General features: G+C 34.0%; 1 pseudogene; it reads right to left on the reverse strand.

Annotated features, from left to right (window-relative positions):
• LOC132010596 (L-gulonolactone oxidase-like) overlaps positions 1–12,606 on the reverse strand; it is a 118,741-nt pseudogene that overhangs the window by 19,169 nt on the left and 86,966 nt on the right.

The following is a 12,606-nucleotide window of genomic DNA, read 5'->3' on the forward strand; positions in this document are numbered from 1 at the left end:
CACAGAAACGCTAATAAAAGTCATAGTAATATTAAATATATGTTTTAGAACCTGTTTGAAATTCTATACTTTATATGGTTTGTCATTTATCCTCCAAAATGCTGTATGAGTTAGATACTATTATTTATATTTCAGTAAAAAAGCTAATGTTTATCTAACCACGTTCATGTGGTACCTGAAACTAAAGCTCAGATTTGCCTTACTAAAAATGTATGCACTTAATCATCTTAATATATGCTCAATGTAGTATATTATTATGATAAATAATGAATAATAATTTGTTAAGGATATCTTAAAGATCATTTCCCTATTGCAAGGTAGAGTGGGAATAACTTGTGAGTTTTTTAAATATTAAAATTCTATTGTCATATCCCAATTTCATGTACACTGTAGGTCAAGATATATACCATCTTCAAAATAGACATGGATAAATTTTCCATATGAAGTTAAATATGGTTCTTTTTTATTATCTGATACTATAGCTGTGATCAAACTCTATTGTTTTAATCAGCATATTACCCATATCTAAATGGTCATCTCTATATCTACTTATCTATCTCTCTCTAGTCTCTTTACATAGTTGAGTATTAGTATGCCCATAGATCAATATTTAAAAAAATAACTTCCTCTCCTTTATTTGTTTTTGCAATTTTGCTTTATAATCTGCTTGCAAAACATGCATGATTAACAATATATATACAGAGAAGTTTTCTTCCCTAAAGTGTGTGCTACAAATAATATCTGAATAAATCTCAGTAAGTTTTCAGATTCACAAAGAACATTACCATGCTGCAGACTTTGAGAATTACTCCAAAAAAACCCCCATATATTATATATATATATATAAATATATATATATATATATATATATATCCCCCTTATTTTCAATACTTCTTATACTTAAGACTGTTTCAGAGTTTCATGATTGGTAACCTCTGGAACCTTAGGGAATTTGGGTTCACATATTTGTTACCGAGGGCATACTGTCATCATGGATTTATTTGGGTATTATTGATTTGTTAAGCCCCTGAAGTTGGTTAAAATTGTAACTTTGAGTTTTAATGATATAATTATAGTCTTAGGTTTTTGTTGTTGTTGTTTTGCCCTTTGGCATATGAAAATATAATAATGTTAGAGGCTTTTGGACAAGGTAAAAATTATCACAGAAGGATCATAGTTCTCAGGGTATAAAACTACAAATCATTAAAGCACAGGTGAAAATTATGTTAATGTAACAGCATGAATTATTGATACTTTGTCTACTCTAAAACAGTTACTGTTTCAATTTTATGAACAGAATAGAAGCATTTTAAGGTAAAATCAATGTCTTCTTGAAGCTCAGTTTATGAAAGATATTACATATTAATGAGATCTTAGTTAGAACTATCAGTTTTGGTAGAACTGTTGTTTCCCAGGCACCGAATTTCTTTATTTCATTGATAATTTATAAATTCACCAGAAGTTTTTTTATAGCAATGTTCTGAGAATACTAAGACTTGCTTGTTGAAGACTTTATAGTAATCTCACTAGAGCTGTTTCTTAGCAAGGAGAATGCATATTTTTCATAAAACCAACTACCTTTTATGGCCAACTGACCAATAACTAGTGTCAGATCACAGCATGCTTCAGCATAACAAGTATAAATTTTGACTCAGGGGGATAAGACATAACCTCCAAAATAATTGTGAGTATGATCATACTTAGTTTGGTGGATTTAAAAATCAAAATATCATCTAGAAGCATATTATTTTCAAATTTTTATTTTCATCCTGTGCACCTCTCCTCAGATCCAACCGTGTGCTCCACTTGGATGTACATTAAATTCCTCAAACTTAACATGTCTAGAATAGAACTCTGCATTTCATCTACTAAACTTGTTTCTCTGGCAATTTTTCTCATCTTAGCATATGGAAACTTGTTTCTTCCAGTTGGCAAGGAGGTGGGAAATCCCACTGTATCCATCCTTGGCTTATTTGATACTTCTTCATTAATCCATTAGCATAGCCTTACTATATCACCTTCAAAACAAATCCAGAATCACAACACTTAGCATTATTAACATTCTTACAATCTTACAAGTTGCTGGCACTTATTGCCTGAATTGCTGGAGAATTCTGGTGACATTTCTCACTGCTTTTATCATTTTTCCCTTTCAGGCTATTCCTAACTATAGGCAGACAAATTCTTTAAAAATTTAAAATTGATTATGTCTTTCTTAGATTAAAATCATTCATTGTTTTCATCTCACTTACAGTAAAAGACTAAGACCTTGGTATGGCTATAATACTCAACACAATATGTCCTTTCATCACCATAACCCCTGCTTCCCCAGGGTTGTTAAATTAACAAAAACAAAACAAAATGACAAGGAAAATAGACTCTCAGTTGAATCTGAGTTCATATAAACAAGAATTTAAATATATATGTATGAATATATACATGTGTTCTATATAATATTTGGGATACACTAATATAAAATGGTTTTCATTTAACTAAAATTCAAATTTCACTGGATAGTTTTCACTTATTTGGCAAAACTACTTTTCATCATTCTCCCTGAAAAACACATTTATCTGGCTTTACCTTTTAATATTCTTTCCTTTGAGGGCAACTGAGTGGCTCAGTCAGTTAAGCATCTACCTTCAGCTCAAGTCATGATCTCAAGGTGCTGCAATGGGCTCCCTGCCCAGTGGGGAGTTTGCTTCTCCCTCTCCCTCTACCCCTCCCCTCCAGTTATGCTCTCTCTCTCTCTCTCTTTCTTTCTCTCAAATAAATAAATAAAATCTTAAAAAAAAAATTCTCCCCTTTGATCATGTTACTACTTTACTGAAGCCACAATGACTTGATAGAATTATTTATCTATAATCTGTGGATTTTGTGGGGTCATATAATATTGAGCAAGATTCTCAGAAAAATTTAGAAAATTTGGGTTTGGGACAACTTGATTTAGTCTTTAGTGAATTTAGACTTTCTAAATGAGGAAAGATATTTAGCCTCACAAAGCAGTTTTTCTACCATCACTAAGAGACCACTTTCTGCTTAAGGACTACAATCACCAAATGGCTGCAAGCTCACAACTCAGGTTGAGTAGGTATGGACCAGCTTGTTCCTGCTCCAAACAAGATACATGGAAGCAAGAGCATGAAGATAATAGATAGCAGAATTTATGATTTGAGACATGGGAAGAACAATCTACTTCTATTCCAAATATTTTAATTTCTCTTAAATTTTTCAATAATGGTTAAAATGACTGTCGAGATTATCAGAACATTGAAACTTGTTAATAGTAGATGCAGAGACAATAAATCAACATGGACACTAGCTTTAGTTTGGGTATCATGGGATGGAACTGATAACTCTTTGGTACCAAATTTTGAAGTAAATGTATTACTCAACCTAATCTAAAACTATGTGTAACAGAGTTTTTCATATTTCAGTGGCATACAAAAGCCCAACTTCGAAATGAGACCAACTTCGAAAGACTGAATTATGCATAAAGTATGATATCAAGATAAATCTGAGACTTAAAATTGTATCCTGCTTGGTTTCATCCATTTCCTCATCCTACTTTCTACACTTCCTGAAAATAATTCCTTGATAAATCACTTACTCTGAGCTTTAACTCATAGTCGGCTCTGGAGGAACAGATCCAAGAAGCATCACTTGAATTCTCCCAGAAGGGATGGCACACCACCTTTGATTTGAGCTATACCTCTAGTTGCATTTATTGGACATACATAGCCCCAGTATTTATATTAAATTAAATCTTTTATTGCTGTTGGAAAATGCTTTTATTTTCCAACATGCTAGGTTCTAGATTTTCTGAGATTTCAACATTTTCTCTCAATTCTGTTTGCAAACTGGCCATTTTCCTACAGTGCTTGCTCCTATTTGTTTATTTATTTAATCAAATGTAGCAGTAGGAGTTAGCTTTCAATATTCTTCCTGGTAATGCTCTTCTTCAAGGCCACAAGACCATTAGGTATATTTCTTGTTTTCCAATTTGTTGCACCTGATAGTTGCTACAAATGTTTGGCCATTATATAACAGAAGTCTCAATTTGTTCAGTTTTTTTAGTTTTTCTTATCATTTTATTTTATTTTTTTATCATGATAAGTGTACTCTTTAATCCTCATCCCCTATTTTACCCATCCCCCTGGCAACCTCCCCTCTATCTCCTTAAGCCAGGAGACATATCTAGAAAAATGCTGCTACAGCTTATGTCAGAGAGATTACTGCTTCTACTCTTGTCAAGGATTTTTATGGCTTTAGGTGTCATATCGAGGCCTTTATTCCATTTTGCTTAGCGAAATAAGTCAAGCAGAGAAAGACAACTACCATTTTGAATTTATATTTGTTTATGGTGTAATAAAGCAGTCCAGTTGCATTCTTTTGCAATATGGTTGGTCCAGTTTTCCCAACACCATTTGTTGAGACTTTTTTCAAATTGCATATTCATTCCTCCTTTGTTGAAGATTAGTTGACCATATTCTTGTGGCTTTATTTCTGGGTTTTTCTGTTCTATTCCATTATATGTGCCCGTGTTTATGCCAGTGCCATACTGTTCTAATTACTACCACTTTGTAATATAACATGAAATCTGGAATAGTGATATCACTAGTTTTGTTCTTCTCTCCCCTCCTTTTATTTTAAGGATTTTATTTATGAGCTGTTTGGGTGCCTCAGACAGTTAAACATCTGCTTTTTGGCTCAGGTCATGATCTCAGAGTCCTGGGATGGAGTCCTGCAGTGGTCTCCCTACTCAGGAGGGGCTCTGTTTCTACCTTTCCTTCATCCCCTCCCCCAACCTGTGTGTGTGTGTGTGTTTGCTCTCTCTCTCTCTAAAATAAATAAATAAAATCCTTAAAACAAAATATTTTATTTATTTATTTGAGAGAGAGCAGTCTTAAGTGTGGGGAAGGACAGAGGGATAGCCCCTGAGGGGCTCAATATCATAACCATGAGATCGGACTTGAGCAAAAATCAAGGGTCAGACACTTAATAGACTAAGCCACCTAAGTGTTCTCTCTCTCTCTTTTTTTTTTTTTTTAGAGATTTTATAATCTAATTTATAAGCACCATTGGATATAAGAAATAGTACAAATTCACACAGTGAAATGTAAAAGGGTTTTCTACATTACAGGCATATAACCAGAGCTACAGACACAGAAAAAATTTGTAATTTTAATTTTCAAATGTTAGCCATGGTTCAGGAATAACCACAGAATTACAAAACTCAATGGTTAATATCAAAGAACTACTCTTTTCCAATGCGTACAAATTCCTTTTTTCCCCAATGGTTACAAATTCTTGATTTAAGCTCAAAATAGAAAAATACACAAACAGAAAATACTAACACAGAAAATACTAACAGATCAGATTCTTTGTCATCTTCACCCAACAGACATGATCTTTATAATCCACATAATCCATTAGTCTGTTTTTAGAGATCACAAAATGACAAGAATTTAAAATCACATTGCCAATTTTTTAAAAAAGGTAACAAACCATATTATTTCCTATGTCTCACACCACATATGATAGATCTCTATAAAACACTACTTTTTTATTTCAATTTTTGTTTAAATTCTAATTAGTTAACATAGGGTGTAGTATTAGTTCAGGTGTAGAATTTAGTGATTTGTCACTATATACAACAGCCAATACTCATCACAGCGAGTGCCCTTCTTAATACCCATCATTCATCTAGTCCATCCACCCCCCTCCTCCCCTTCAGCAACCCCAGTTTGTTCTCTCTATAACCAAAAGTCTGTTTTGTGGTTTGCCTCTCTATTTTCCCCCATGTTCATATGTTTTGACTTTTAAATTCCACATATGTGTGAAATCATATGGTATTTTCTTTCTCTGACTGACTTATTTCACTTAGCACAATACACGCTAGCTCCATCCATGCCATGGCAAAGGGCAAGATTTCATTCTTTCTTATGGCTGAGTAATATTCTATTACATGTACATATACCACAACTTCTTTATCCACTCATCAGTTGATGGATATTTGGACTGTTTCCATAATTTGGCTATTGTGGACATTGTTGCTGCAAACATTGGGGTGAATGTGCCTCTTTGAATCACTATGTTTGTATTCTAGTAGCACAATGGCTGGATCATAGGTAGTTCTATTTTTAACTTTTTGTGGAATCTTGATACTGTTTTCCTGAGTGGCTGTACCAGGTACATTCCCATCAACATTGTAAGAGACTTCCTCTTTCTCCCCATCCTCACCAACACCTGCTATTTCCTGTGTTATTAATCTTAGCCATTCTGACATATATAAGATGATATCTCATTGTAGTTTTCATTTGTATTTCCCTGATGATGAGTGATTATGAGCATCTTTTCATGTGTCTGTTAGCCATCTGGATGTCTTCCTTGGAAAAGTGTCATTCATGTCTTCTACCCATTTTTTAACTGGGTGTTGAGTTTGATAAGTTCTTTATAGACCATGGATAACTAACCCTTTATGAGATAAGTCTTTTGCAAATATCTTCTCCCATTGTGTAAGTTGCCTTTTAGTTTTGTTGTTTCCTTCACCATGCAGAAGAATTTTATTTTAATGTAGTATCAATAGTTGATTTTTGCATTTGTTTCTCTTGGCTCCGGAGATGTACCTAGCAAGAAGTTGCTACAACCAATGTCAGGAAGTTACTGTCCATGTTCTCCTCAGATTTTGATGGTTTCCTCTCACATGTAGGTCATTCACCCATTTCATTTTATATTTTGTATCGTGTAAGAAAGTGGTCCAGTTTCATTCTTTTGCATGTTGCTGTACAGTTTTCCAAATGATATTTGTTTAAAAGACTGTCTTTTTCCCCATTGGATATTCTTTCCTGTTTTCTCAAAGATTAGTTGTCCTATAATTGTGGACTTAGTTTTGTTTTTCTTTTTCAAGATTGCTTTGGCTATTCAAGGTCCTTTGTGGTCCTATAAGATTTTAGGAATGTTCTAGTTCTGTGAAAAATGCTGGTGGTATTTTGATTGCATTAAATGTGTAGATTGATTTGGATAGTATAGACATTTTAACAATATTTGTTCTTCTATTCCATGAGGATGGAATGTCTTTCCATTTCTTTGCTTCGTCTTTATTTCATCAGCATTTCATAGTTTTCAGAGTCCAGTTCTTTTACCTGTGTGGCTAGGTTCTTAGGTATCTTTTAGTGTAATTATAAATAGTATTGTTTTCCTTATTTCACCTTTTGCCACTTCATTAGTGTATAGGAATACAACAGATTTCTGTACATTGATTTTGTATCCTACAACTTTACTGAATTCATATATCAGTTCTAGTAGATTTTTGGTGGAGCCTTTAGAATTTTCTATATATAATATCCTGTCACCTATAAATAGAGTTTTACTTCTTCTCTATGAACAGCTCTCAGTTCAAACTGGAGAAAAGCTCTCAGTTTTTCCTCATTGAGTATGATATTGGCTGTGGGTTTTTCATATAAGGTCTTTATTATGTTAAAGTATATTCCCTCTAGATCTATTCTGCTGAGAAAACGTTTTATCATGAATGGAAATTGTACTTTGTTAAATTCTTTTTCTGAATCTGTTGAAATGATCATGTGGTTTTTACTCTTTCTCTACTTGATATAATGTATCACATTGATTGTTTTGCAAATATTGAGTAAATCCTGGGAATAAATGTGACTTAATCATGTATAAACTCCTAGGAAAACTCATCACAAAAGGGAAAGAAAGAGAGAGAGAAAGAGAGAGGACTTAAATCAACAAAATCACTAACCAAAGAGGAGAAATAATAACCAACACTAGAGAAATACAGATAATTGTAACAATATTATGAAAGCCTATATGCCAATAAGTTGAACAATTTAAATGAAAGGTGTAAGTTCCTAGAAACATATAACCTACCAAAAATAAAACAGGAAGAAATAGAAAATTTGAACAGACCAATTACCAGCAATGAAATGGAATCAGTTCATGAATCATTCCCTGAAACTGAATCATTCCCCAAACCAAAAGTCCAGGACCAGATGACTTTACAGGTGAATTCTATCAAACATTTAAAATAGAGATAATACCTATTCTTCTTAAACGAGCCCAAAAATAGAAATGGAAGGAAAACTTCCAAATTCATTCTTTGAAGCAGTGTCATCCTGATACTTAAATCTAGATAAAAATACCACAAAGAAAGAGAACTACAAGCCAATATCTTTCATGAGTATAGATGTAAAAATCCTCATCAAAATAAAGCGAAATGAATCCAAAAATACATTTAATAATCTTTTAAGTTTTTTATTTTATTTTTTTTTTATTTTTTTTTTAAAGATTTTATTTATTTATCAGAGAGAGAGGGGGGCAGAGAGCAAGTACAGGCAGTCAGAATGGCAGGCAGAGGCAGAGGGAGAAGCAGGCTCCCTGCCGAGCAAGGAGCCCGATGTGGGACTCGATCCCAGGACGCTAGGATCATGACCTGAGCCGAAGGCAGCTGCTTAACCAACTGAGCCACCCAGGCGTCCCTCTTTTAAGTTTTTTAAATCTAAGTTTTAATTTTCTATAACCATTACTTTCCCCTTTTCTGGCCCCACAAACAATAGTATATGTTTAATATTTCTTGTGTGACAGTACCCCACATCTGAGTACCAATTTTATCAACTGCTATCTATATTCTCATTAATTCTTTGTAAGAAAATATTTCCAAACTCCGTAGCATACGATAAAATGCCTTTTTTTCTCACTCAAATCTCTGTGGTTTGGTTTAGATAAGGTAGTTATAAGTTAGGTTCAGCAGGATTGTCTCCAAGTCATGCATTTCTGTCTTAATTATTTTTCTGTGATCAATGGACTTCCTAGGGTATGATCTCATGATGGTGGTCAAATAGGGACATTTCATTCTCTATTTTAATTGTGTCTACCAGCATACCATTGGTCAATCAAGTCATATGACTGTACCAAATTAGTGAGGCATGAGTATATGTACACTGACTCACATGGAAAGATGTGCAAAGTCACATGACAAAGTGCACAGATAAAAGAAGGAGTAAAGAAAGGGAGAAAGTTATTTCATATAACCAAAGGAGACTATATTGCTAAAATATCTTCAAGCAAGCTGGATGATTATTTCTGTTCCTTGGATTAAAAAACTCTTTTAATATGAATGTTGTTAAATTGATCCACTTCCCAGAAAGCCACTGTGCCTATGCGTATACCAGCTATGGATATGGAGGAGAGTAAACAAAAGCTATTCTTCCAGCAAGCAAAACTGGAAGCTGCAAGACTGACCAAAGAATTCACTAAACTGACAGAGTAGAATCCTGGTACTACTGTCTAGTTATAATGTGTGCTTTGGTGAATAGATATTATATATTCTCCACAATTATTCTTGTTTTCAAAGTTGAGCGATTAGTTGTGCAATTATTGTCATGGGATAATGCAAGTGTAAGAAGACAAACCTTCACCTAACCATTTATCATAGCACTAGACCATAAAGATGCTCATGAGGAGGGCCTGACAAAAAAGAATAGAATATCCCTGGGGGGTCTGGACTTGAGCATAAAGGCATAGCTATTCTAAACCTTAGATTGTCTCCTTTTGGGGAAAAAATGGATTGGTTTTGTAGTTGCTCAGGCTTTTCAAAAGGCTAATATACCTTTCTATAAATTCTGTATGTCTTAATGCCTTCATAAACCTTCATAGTTTTGTGAACTATGAATAGATGTTGGGTAGACCCCAACATTTTACTCTTCTCTATTACATTAGCTAGTGGTCAGGTGGTTAACCCCACCCTCATCTTCAGAGTTGCATCCTTATTGTTCTAAGTCATTAGGCTAATACCACCTATCTTGTTACCCTGCCAAATTCAGAATAGGTATTATCACAGAAAATTTAAGATGGATCTCAGATCAAACTTTCAAACCTGATGTACATCTAATCCTTTTACTTATCAAAGCCAGGAAATACCCTTTATTGTTTAAGGCACTTGATTTTTTTGTTCCTTCAAATCATCTAAAAAGTGAATAAAAGTAACTAAAGTGCTTATGCTTTAATGAATTATAAAATTAAATTTTCTCTATGTGTGAATTCAGTATTTTAGGGTGATATGGAAACATATCAAGGAAAGATTAGTCTATACTGGACAGTCACACGAAATATAGTAAGAAAATCCTGCTCTATGTTTTTAAGATCATGGATTGGCTGAAATCTCAAGTGGAAAGCTGATTGCACAGATATGGTAATTTCTGTCCTGTGAGATGTAGCCTATGAGTGATATTAGTATTTATGATGAGATATTGATATGAAATGAGAATGTGAATAGTAAATCAGTTAGCACAACAGGTAACCAGGAATAGAGAGACATAAGGAGATATCAGGAAGGGTTTGAAGAGATCTCATCTCTGTTACACATAAGCCAGACTCCCTACTGTGTCACAAAATAAAGGTCAAGAGACAGCTGGCTACAGACATACACTGTTGAGAGTAATTTCTTATTAGAAAAAAACAAAACAAAACAAAAAACTGTAGTCTGTGAGGGGCAACTGGAAAATAGTTTTTGTGCTGTCATTTAATGTGGTGCTAGGTATTCAGTCCTTGAAACAGCATAGCTGGTCTCAACAGAATCAACCCTTTAAATGTATGTAATTTACTATATATTCTCTGGAAGACACTTCTGCTTCAAAATTTACTATTGGTGATATGTTTTTCTAGTCCACAAATCGTTAACACAGAAATCAAAAGTAGTACTTATAACTTATATATTATCCTTAGGCAAATGAGATAATTAAATATAGAATTTATTCATTTTAATAGTTCGTATATTATGTCAGATTTTTTCTTTTTTTTTTTTACTCTTTTTAAATTTTTTAAAATTTTTTATTAACATGTAATGTATTATTAGCCCCAGGGGTACAGGTCTGTGAATTGCCAGGTTTACACTCTTCACAGCACTCACCATAGCGCACACCCTCCCCAATGTCCATAACCCAACCACCCTCTCCCTACCCCCCCCACGGCAATCCTCAGTTTGTTTTGTGACATTAAGAGTTTCTTATGGTTTGTCTCCCTCCCTAACCCATCTTGTTTCATTTATTCCTTTCCTACCCATCAAATCCCCCACATTTCCTCTCAACTTCCTCATATCAGGGAGATCATATGATAATTGTCTTTCTCTGATTGACTTACTTCACTCAGTACAATACCTCTAGTTCCATCCACTTTGTTGCAAATAGATTTTTCTTGTTATTGAATGACTTGCACAAAGAGAAACATGAAATAATTTAAAAAAATTAACTTCGACCACAGATCTTTTTAAGTTAACTAATTTTGGCATATCAGGAGCTGTGGCTATATTGTGGTATAAACCTTCTTAGGTTTGCCAATTTTTCAATCCTGACACATAATCTATTGGTATATGTTACTCTAGGGACCAATCAATGCTTTGTTACTTAATTGCAGTGCTAAATTTGATGTTAGATTGCTTTCATGCTGCAGGATCCTGTTCTCTGCTTTTAAGTAAATCTTCTATCATGCCACAGTTCATCAGGAGCAGACAGACTAATGAGATTACTAATTTTTCAATATGAAGGAAATAACCATGTTATGATATCTAAATAAGATTATTCTAAAAAATCTGGACTTTACCACCTTTAAAAAATTTTTTGGATTTCTGACATGACTATTAATCAATAATCAAAATAATAATTATTATTTAGTGACCTAGATTCACAATTGCAAGCATCGAATTTCAGATACATAAAATTGTTACAATGTTTTTAGGTAAAACACCTAATTTTGTTCAATTCCAGGTAAACTTTGAATTTTATACTTATATTTTTATATTTATATTTATACTATGTCAGTTCTTTATTTCATATAACCAGATTATCTTTAAGATTTACTGTTCTAAGATGCCTTTATGTCATTATATTGGTTAAGAGTTTATTAGCCAAACTTACAAATCCAGCTAACATGCACTGGAATGTCTCTGTTCTCAACCAGCCCTGAATATATGGCCTAGATGTGCCACTCTTGGTTCTTTTCCCTTTCATAATTTTGAGATCCTTTCAGTGTATAAGCACTTTATTTCTTTCAACTTCCATCTATTTATTTCTTGAGAGATCGGAAATATTTGACTGCTCTCTAAAACTCTGTGCTCCAGGGGAGCCTAGGTGGCTCAGTCTGTTACATGTCTGCGTTCGGCTCAGGTTTTGATTCCAAAATGCTGGGACTGAGTCTTGCATTAAGCAAGGCTTGGCTCCCTGTTCCGTGGGGAGTCTGCTTCTCCCTTTCCTACTCCCTCTGCTTTTGCTCTCTCTCTCTCTCCCTCTTTTGTCAAAACAAACAAACAAAACAAACAAACCAAAAACCTCTGGGCTCTTAGGATGTTCACTGGGATAGCTTCTCCCTGCTCCTGCTTCAGCCTGTACATGAGCAGCTTTATTTTAGTGTCATTGTGATAGAATAGCAACTAGTGAAATTGCTGCCTCCTAATGGTCCGGACAGGAGAAAGACACTGGTTCCCTTCAATCTCAGCTCCCCAAAGGCTTTAATAGACCTCTAATACTTTGCTTGTCCTCCAACTTCTTTCCATATCCATTCTCAGTATAAGACTTTACATTCTTCCAAGTGAGA

Source organism: Mustela nigripes, chromosome 2 (genome assembly GCF_022355385.1).
Source record: "Mustela nigripes isolate SB6536 chromosome 2, MUSNIG.SB6536, whole genome shotgun sequence".
Taxonomy (NCBI): Eukaryota; Metazoa; Chordata; class Mammalia; order Carnivora; family Mustelidae; genus Mustela; species Mustela nigripes.